This window comes from Dreissena polymorpha, chromosome 11 (genome assembly GCF_020536995.1).
Source record: "Dreissena polymorpha isolate Duluth1 chromosome 11, UMN_Dpol_1.0, whole genome shotgun sequence".
Taxonomy (NCBI): domain Eukaryota; kingdom Metazoa; phylum Mollusca; class Bivalvia; order Myida; family Dreissenidae; genus Dreissena; species Dreissena polymorpha.
In genome coordinates, this window is record NC_068365.1 from 36,999,941 (window position 1) to 37,008,451 (window position 8,511).

Here is an 8,511-nt window from a genome sequence, read left to right on the forward strand (position 1 = left end):
AACCTTCTGTAGACAACAGAGGTCACAGTTTTCATCCAATATTTATGAAATTTGGTCAGAATGTTTATCTTGATGAAATCTGGGTTGGGATTTTATTTGGGTCATCTGGGGTCAAAAACTAGGTCACTAGGTCAAATAATAGAAAAACCTTGTGTAGACAATAGAGGTCATAGTTTTCATCTGATCTTAATGAGTCAGGTGAGCGATTCAGGGCCATCATGGCCCGCTTGTTATTGAAAAATTTAGAAAAGTAAATGTGTGTATATTTGTTGAAAATGTGCAGTCCACTGTTCAATATTAAGTACACTTTTAATAGTAGTAGCAATACTATTATGCCCCCCTTCGAAGAAGAGGGGGTATATTGTTTTGCACATGTCGGTCTGTCCGTATGTCCGTCTGTCTGTCCACCAGATGGTTTCAGGATGATAACTCAAGAACGCTTAGGCCTAGGATCATGGAACTTCATAGGTACATTGATCATGACTCACAGATGACCCCTTTTGATTTTGAGGTCACTAGGTCAAAGGTCAAGGTCACGGTGACCCAAAATAGTAAAATGGTTTCCGGATGATAACTCAAGAACGCTTATGCCTAGGATCATGAAACTTCATAGGTACATTGACCATGACTCGCAGATGACCCCTATTGATTTTCAGGTCACTAGGTCAAAGGTCAAGGTCACTGTGATCCGAAATAGTAAAATAGTTTCTGGAAGATAACTCAAGAACGCTTATGCCTAGGATCGTGAAACGTCATAAGTACATTGATCATGACTAGCAGATGACCCCTATTGATTTTCAGGTCACTAGGTCAAAGGTCAAGGTCACGGTGACTCAACTTAGAAAAATGGTTTCTGCATGATAACTCAAGAACGCTTACGCCTAGGATTATGAAACTTCATAGGTACATTGATCATGACTCGCAGATGACCCCTATTGATATTTAGGTCACTAGGTCAAAGGTCAAGGTCACAGTGACAGAAAACTTATTCACTCAATGGCTGCCACTACAACTGACAGCCCATATGGGGGGCATGCATGTTTTACAAACAGCCCTTGTTTATTTTACACTCTACACATATTTTAAAATGTCATTTTTGTCTTAATAGGAGACATTTCTACAATTATGATGAAAACAACAGAAACAAAATATAGAGGTTCGCATTAGCTCAAATGCCTGGTTACTGTACTTGTAAAGTTGCAGGAATACATTTTGAGTTATATACTACAAAAAAGTCACGCAGATGGATGGAAAAGTGCAAATCTATATACCCCCCATATTAAGCCCAAGAAGCGTTAATTTATTGTCCATGTATGTTTTTATTTAACACTTTATTCTTGTTTGAAGCATTACATAATATCACTTACTATTCCTTAGTATGTACATGTGTTAATTGTTTATTTCAGCCAGTGCAGTAAAGTGACCCAGATTTCGGAGCTGACCAACTCGAAGCCAACTGGCCTGGAGGGGCTGTCAGTGGAGCTGGAAACTGTCCTGGGGGAAATTAAAACCCTGCAGATCAGTCAGGATGCGAGCATTCAGTCATTTCAGAAAACATACAAGGAACATAGTGCAGTTATGATAGAGCAAATGCGTGGCAATTTAAATACTTATATAGATGAATGTGATAATAATTTTGTGGGTGCATCAGGCGGAAATGAGCAATATTTAAAAGAAGAGATGTGTAGGAGTGTTCTCTCTATCATGAATGAATTTGATAATATTACTGCAAAGCAACTTAACAAGATGAAAGATGAAGTTATAAGCATAAAAGGGTCAGTTACAAGTTCTATTCACAAATGCACCAGTCTTCACAATGACTTGTTACAATTACTTGAAATCGTTCAGAAAATTGGAGATAATAAGGAGCTCTGCCTTATAGCCAGCATAAAATGTAAGCATATAATACAACAGGCACTGAATCTGCTAGGAAAGTCAAGCAAGGTGTTTAATGTCCAGAGTAATACTGTGCACAATGTGAGAATACCAAGTGATTCAGATAGATGTATTATCACAGGCATATGTGTTCTTCCCGATGGGCAGGTACTGGTTGTAGACTGGACAAATCAGAATGTCAAGCTGCTGAACCAGCAGTACCAGGTGGTGAGTCACTGGGATGTGAATGCTTGGCCATTTGAAATGTGTTTGATCACACCCAGTGAGGTTGCAGTGACTGTGAATACTATTACAAACATACATGAGGTCCAGTTTATCACTGTCAACCAGGGAAAGCTTGTTCCTGGCAGGAGGTTTCAGTTACAACATGAATGTAAAGGTATTGCCTATCACCAAGGAGACCTGTTTGTCACCTCTAGTGAAGAACTGTACAAATACACACTGAATGGCAAACTGATCTGCAGACTCTATGGAGATTTGGATTATAAATTTAAGAATCATGGTGATTTTGTGATTTTGTCTAGCCATTGTGGGAAAAAGAGTCTAGTCAAATTGTGTTATTTTAAATCCATACAATGAAAAATTTGGGAATTTTTATTGACTAAATGAACCGAATTGGGATTTATTTTTTTAATCAACAGATATAGACCCATTAGGCCTTTATCTTGTTATTTTGAAAAAATAAATCATATAAATTATAGTTATATACTTTGTGAGATGATAATAAAATAAAATTCAGATGTAATAGCAGAAAACCCACTGAGGTATTAAAAACTATTTGTTCTATAATTCATAATGTGCCCTTTGATTTCTGCAGTAGCCAAAACAAGATTCAGAAATATTGATTTATAAATATGAGTAATGCAGTATTGATTTTGACTGTCACTACATGACATGTCTATAAATTAAAACTGAATTCCTGGGAAAGAGACACTTTCTGACCTGGTCTTAATTTTGTGGTTCTTTAATGATTGTACATGTACAATATGTTTGATAGATTGAACAATTTCATAACACCATAAAACAAAGGTATTCTTGTGGTTGTATTCTTTTATGAAGTGTTCAAATGTATGTATTAGTTACAATGTAATCATAGTAGTATATTCATTTAAACATTTTGCTGTTGAAATTGGTTCGGTAACAAACTAGCTGGAAAAGTGTCAATAACTGTTGTTTTTAATATTATTTTTCTTGTTACAAACACTTGAAAAACACAAATAACGTTGTAACACGGCACATGTATGAATTATGTCTGCTTTGGCCAATTTCACTCATTTCAGTACATAGTTATCACATGTATACATGTGTGGGAAATCTATTCATGCTGCACATAGTAGCATGGTATAAACATGTTGATTGAACTGTGCAATTGTTTCTGTATGTGTTATTGTTTCCATCTGTGTAATTGTTTTGCTTCTATTCATATCTAACTCACCAGTCGCATTTAAACATGTCAAACGTTAACACAATAGCTCTGCTACTGAAGTTTATTGTCACGCTTAACTATTGAATCATTGAAATGTATGCATATATTTTAGATCTGTAAAGGCCTATTATAACAACATAATACATTATAATACAATATCACTGCAGTATGTTTAAAAATAAAATTATTTAACATTTACAAAAATTCAATATCTTGATGTTACTCTGTTTCGCAGTAGAGAACTGTGCTGTGAGTCCCACAGGAGACAGGCTGTACATAACTAATCCCTCCCTGGACAAGCTTCTCACACTGGCCAGGGATGGAACACTCCTGGCTACATACACAGACCCAGCACTAGGTGGCCGACTTGGTCTACATGTGACCCCTGCAGGCCAGGTGCTGGTCTGTGGATGCCTGTCCCACACTATACTACAGGTGGGCTGGGAGGGGAAGAGTAAGGACACTCTGGCTACAGGGGAGAGGGATGGAGTGTGGTACCCATGGTCAGTCTGCTACAGCAGCACCACATCATCCATCATTGTGGGACAGTGGGAGGACAATATCCGGGTGTTCAGAGTGGAATAGTGTGAACATGTATGTATAAGTTGTTGTAATTAGTGATTAGTATTTCAATGACAATTAGTTGTTTAGCAAACGAACATAGTAGTGTGTGATGTTACAATACAACATTGTGTGTGTAGTTAAAGATACAAATAATTTATGTGCACATATTGTTATCTGATTAAACAATGTGAGGGTTTTTGTTTGAACATAAGCTCTAATGCATATTATGTTATGTTGTCATAACGTTTGTGTCATTATGGTCCTTAAATTTAGTTCTTGTAAATTTTGCATGAAAAAACTAAGCATTTTCAACTGAAAATTTAATATTTCTACATATATGCACATGCACATAGCAACTGAGGCTATTTTTAGACTTTCATTTCTATAAACACCATGCCATGTAAGAAATGTATATGGATGAATACTTTTTTAATAAAATATGACATTGTCTTAGTAATCTTTGGAGGAGTATATATTGATGTTGTACGCAATGTTTACAGAAAGGTAACACTTGATGTGAGATTTATTAATTTGCCATATTTTATGATGTTGAACATGTCTTATTGATTTTTATTACATTTATATAAATGTGTGCGAGTCCTAAATAAACATACAAGCAATACATCGAGCTATTCTGCTGCTCCAGTTGCTGCTGAGTTGGGACAACGATGCTGAGGATGTGGGGACAAGCATGACGCAGAAGGTAAAAGAGACGCTGTGTCAGGCCTTTTCTTGGCCACTTTGGGCAAAAAATGCAATTTTGGGATTTTTAATTTGTTTCTTGCTAAAAGTCCATTGATTTGGGAAAAACACATTTAATACAAGTTTTAATAATACTTCAAATTATAGGAATAAAATCCTATTATAATAGTTATAAACTTTGTTAGATCTAATTGAAACATAATTGAGATATAATTTTCATAAGGAACAGCATATAACACGCTTTGGGTATGGGTCCGTTTAACAGACCCATAAATACTCAAGGAAAAGCCCTGCTTGTGTATTTCCTGTTCATTAAGATTAGGTGGAAAAGAATGGTATGAATTTACATAAGGTAAAATATCCTTTCAAATTGTTTGTTTTTTTGTAAAATCATATATATTTGTCCGCATGTTGTTTCGTGGTTAAAAAAAGACTTTCATGGACGTAGTAGTTGATGCGTGACTTTCTCAGTTTTGGAAACAATAAATATGGGTTTTTTTGTCAGTTATTTTCCAGTGTGTTTGAATTTAATTTGTGGATCGTTCAACCCTTAAAATCAATGAAAAATAATGTCCCGCGAATAATAATGTTTTTGCAGTGTATAAATAAGTGAAGTGAACGAAAATGATAAGATATGATTTCACAGAAGGTAAAATGGCGTCTATTCTTGTGTATATCGTGTTTACAGTACAACTTATTTTACTTGATGACCAATAACTCAAACCCTTCTCCAGCTCGATGCTTTCCAACTTACCGAAACAGACACCTCAGAAACACAACACCGCAATAATTTCTGTCATCCCCATGCAGGCCTTGAGATTTTATAAAGCTGTGAGATATTTAATTAAGCCTATTTGATTGAAATCTATTCCATCTAATGCCGTATAGAATCTGTTTGCCAGGAGGTGTTAAGTTTTCATTGTGTATACAGTGTTGTTGTTTTTTGTCAATACAGGCCCGTCACAAAGGAGCATGATTTACATAAAACCACCATTTTTTCACGGGATATTATGCGTTCTTGTTAGTTTCATGGAATAAATGCGATTTGTTTCATGGAGTTAACGAGTATTGAAAAGTGTAAAGAAAAATAATTAAATGGGAAAATTTGTATGGGAAAATAATTAAAACAAGCAAATTCGTTGAATTGATAGCCCACGCCAATATGCTTCTGGACACAAAAGTATTATATATGACAATCAAAACAACAATGTTTCAAGATACAAAGGGCCATAACTCCGTTATTAACAGATGGTGTGCAGTGCCATTTGGCGTGCATCATCCTCTTATCCATATATATACTCATTTCATGTTTCAATAAAATCCGCCAAAGCATTTCAAAAATATGGCTCCGGACACACAAAAAGCATTTTTCAAGATACAAAGGTCCATAACTCTGATATTTACTGATGGTGTACGATGCCATTTGGAGTGCATCATCCTCTTATCCATATGCATTCTCATACCAAGTTTCAACTAAATCCGCCAAAGCACTTACAAGATATGACTCCGGACAGACGGGCAGACAGACGGAAAGACGGACGTACGGAAGGACTGACAGACAACACCAATACAATATTCCTCCGCCTATGGCGTGGGATAATTAAAAGTACAGAAACTCGTATTGAGCACCTCTAAACTCACAAATTCGCACTGAAAGAAGCCCAAACATGTTTTAATAATATTATATTTCTTCTACGATATAGCATATAAAAAGTTTACAGTATATTTACTGTATTCTGTTATATAAGTTAATGTTATTTGCTCTTGAAAGCCCTTTATAAATCTAAGCACCGACAATGGAAGCCATATGTCTTATCAGGCATTAATATAATAATTTTCATTGTTCAAACATTTCTACGTGAAGGATCAATCTGAAATTTGGCATGCACATTGAGGATAGATGAAAAATGATAAGGAAGTGCATATTTTTTTGCGTTTTAAACAGTTCAGGTTGTCTTATAGGTAACATTATACTAAATTATTGTTTCATGTAGGGCTGTACTCACAAAAAAATCATAATTTACTTGAAGCCATGTTTTACACTTTAGACTGGTGTTCTGGCTTTATCTCTTGGATATATAGGAAGGGAAAGAAAAGGTGCTCACTACTTAATCCCTGACATAGATAAAGTTAGAGACTTAAGTACAAATTTGACCTGAAAACAGTTACATTTCACTAGAAAATGGCCGGAAAATTTAATGTGCAAAATATTTTAACATGGCATATCTTATTTATTGCTTAAATTGATTCAGCTTAGAATGAACTTTCAGAAAAAGTATGGTAACGGTGGTCTCTATGTTCAAAATGTTGCATTTATTTTCTCTTTAAGTTGTCACTTTTACATTGAATTATATAGGGAAATCATTTAGTATATTGTGGCCTTTAATTAATTTAGCTTACACTAACAAGGGAGAGAACTGTCAATATGTACCAGCAGTAAGTTGTTGCCATTTAATTGTTTCATATTTTATTAATTTGTAATATGTCTTACAACTTTTATGACATGATGGTTTACTTTGAAACTGTTATCTAGTGTGAATTTAAACAGAGTTTAACACCAAAGACCTGTAAAGGCATGGTAAAAATGGTGTGTGTGTTTTGTAACTTTGGAAATACATTAATATGAAGTTGTTAACTCCCATTTATTATTATCCCCCGCCATAGGTGGAGGGATATTGTTTTGGCGTTGTCCGTCCGTCCGTCTGTCCGTCTGCCATTCGTCTGGAGCCATATCTTCGAAGTGCTTTAGCGGATTGCATTGAAACTTGGTATGAGTATATATATGGATAAGAGAATGATGCATGCCAACTGGCATTGTACACCATCTGTTAATAATGGAGTTATGACCCTTAGTATCTTGAAAAAATGCTTTTTGGAGTGTCAAATATAACACTTTTGTGTCCAGAAGCATATTAGCTGGGATATCAATTCAAGGAATTTGCTTGTTGAAACTTGTATAAACAGTAAAACTTCTGTTAAAGAATTGTAAAAGTTAACCGATTATGATTATGAGTACAATAAACAATTTATTATTTTTAACAAGATGTTTATCCATTCTTTTTTGTTGTTATGCAGGAAAAAATAGCTTAAAACATCAATGAGTCACGCTGTGGAAAAATAGGGCTTAATGCATGTGCTTAGATTGTAGTCCCAGATTAGCCTGTGCAGTCCGCACAGGCTACTTAGGGACAACAATTATCTCTTTAAAGGTATGTTTTGTTGAAAATAAGTATCTTCTTTTGTTAAAATCCAGTATCGTCAGAAAGTGTCCTCCCTGATTTGCTTATGTGGATTTCACATGCTAATCTGGGACGAAAGCTTCTAATATTGATGAGCGGCAAATTGGCTCATAAAATAACACTGAAAGTTAAGTAAGAATAATAACTATGAATTTACAGGGTATTAAAGCATTAGCCAACACTTTTAATGTTTTAATACGAAATGGTTTAATTGCATTAATTTTCATTAATTGCTATTTAGGACAAGGCACCAATTAAATGGCAAATTAGAAATTCAGATAATTATGTTTTGCTGTTGAAAACCTTCACATCCAATGAAGAGGCATATATGTAGTGTATTATACATTGTAATATAAAAATGTGTTACAAGTTCATATCCCCCACTCTAGTGTTGTTGTTTTCAGGAGAGCACCAGCATTGATATCGAGTTGGCCAAGCAACAGCACCAGTCCGGCCTGCAGTAGCCCCAATACAGAACGATCCTTTCCCTCCCCTGATCCCTAGCTCCTCCCACTGGACCTCCGGCCTCAAAGGGTCAGCAACGTTACACAAGTCTGTTCTGCAATAAATCCTCAGCACGTCAAGTTTTCACGCGCTGTTATGAATAACCGAAATGTCTATGTCGAGATTTCCCCAAGCAAACCTGAGTAGTTTTGTTTAGCTCTAGTGCCCGAGTGGGATGAG